This window comes from Wasmannia auropunctata, unplaced genomic scaffold (assembly GCF_000956235.1).
Source record: "Wasmannia auropunctata unplaced genomic scaffold, wasmannia.A_1.0 LD336088.1, whole genome shotgun sequence".
Taxonomy (NCBI): Eukaryota; Metazoa; Arthropoda; class Insecta; order Hymenoptera; family Formicidae; genus Wasmannia; species Wasmannia auropunctata.
The window spans coordinates 224,789-226,866 of NW_012026802.1; positions in this window are offsets into that span (position 1 = coordinate 224,789).

Genomic DNA, 2,078 nt, shown 5'->3' on the forward strand with positions numbered 1-2,078 from the left:
TGTTATCTACGGCCTGTCGTTATCGGGCTTTGTAACTCGCATACCGGAATCGTCCGTTAATGGGGTATCGTGTATCTCGCGACGTATATTTATTTTCTTTTCTTTTCGGAAATAGATGCTTTATATTATTTGTATAAATTGATGTTCGATTATTTACTCCTGCTCTCTTTCCCGAACCTGCTTGCGATCCCTGTCACTAGTTTCCGAGCCGATGAGTTATTTCGTGTATCAATAGTAGTCATTTTAAAGTAATTTTTTTATAAATTTATGTTTATAAAAAGTTTCTTTAAACAGCTATATTTATATCTATATTTAAAAATAACTTCAGAAATAAAAATTAATTACACGATATAATTAGATTTATAATAAATTGGAACATTTGCATTACACTCTAGATTAGTGCATATTAAAAGCTACTGTACATCAAATTATCAAAGTTAAATATAATAACATATAAATACTTTAAATGATTGAGTGCCTAATAATGATATTTATATTTTTATCATATGTCTCCCTTAATATCCTACAACTTTTGTCTGAAATATTTTTCTATATTTAAAACCATTTTCAAGATATTGGACTTTATAGACACCCTGTATATAATAGAATTTTCATATGCGTTATCTTTCAAAATTTAATATACAATTATAGAAAATATTTTTGTATTACATAATTTCTATAATATTATGCTATATATATCAGGTACATGTATCGTAATTTCTGCCTACAAGTTCAATATATTAGGTTAGTGAAAGTTGCATAACAAATGTAAAGCGTTTAATTATCAATGCTAACAAAATCTAATATTTTATTTAAAAATAGATACAGATCGACTTTAATTGTGTCGTTTATTTTTAGCTGTATAAAGTTGTACAGCCGGAAGCTATAAAGCATATCATATTTTATAATGTCAAAAGAGTATATTTAATTCGAAAAACGAATACGATACACGGATATACAATTTGAGTCTGAATTTGTCTTAAAATAAAAAATTTGATCTTTTTAACGTTTATCTTAAATGAAACCTTGCATTCGTAATGCGGCTTTCACTTTAACCTAACCTAACATATCAAACTTGTAAGCAAAAATTACAATACTTAACTCATATACATAAGAAATATATCGAAATAAAGTATAAATATTATACAATAAGAGTTTTAAAAATACTTGGCAAGTGATATTTATCTAATATGAAAAGATTATTTCTTGAATAAGAATTACCTTGGAAATGTATTTGTTGGTCGCTTTCTCGCGAGTCATAAGTCTTAGTCACAAACGAATATGATCATATATAGGTTAATTGTTCTTTTGCACTGCACTTTCTACACTAGTTTGCACTAATTATCAAATTCTCTTTTCCCACTAATATATATATTTCCAATTATACGTACTCCTTTCTTTCTATGCAAGAACTTCTAAATTCTGTCACTAATCAACCACAAGCAATTTATATTAAAGCGATTTATAGCAGACATTAAAAATATTAAAATTTATATATCATAAATTCAGTATTTGTTACTCTCTGTTTTAATATTATAGCAATATTATTTTTATGTATTTGTGTTTCAAATAGAAGTTTAAATCACATATATATAACATAAAAGTAAAATTTGTCACGTAACATGTTACATTGCACTTACATTACAGTTATTTTGTTGTTGCTAGTAAGAATCATAAACAAAACAGATTGCACGTATTAAAATATTTTATTAAAATTTGTTGATATAGAAAAAAATGTTGATTTAAGGAGGTTCCAGCGTTTGATAAAATATAAAACAAGTCCATAATACATATACATGATACGAAAGTTAATTATATTCATAACCCTCACAGCACCGGATATTGCACTAAGGTTACAAGGAGGTTACAATCTTACATAGCTTAGTGAGAAGATTATTGGTATTTACCACTAACCTTATAATGTAACCTTACATTATAAATGTTGTTGAAACATTAATGGAATTTTATGTCAATATTTCAGCAACCTTACAAATTAACCTTACATTAAAATATTGTTGGAAGATTAATGGCTCTTCTTTTCAAAAATTGCAGCACTTATTACTTGCATTAATTTTTAA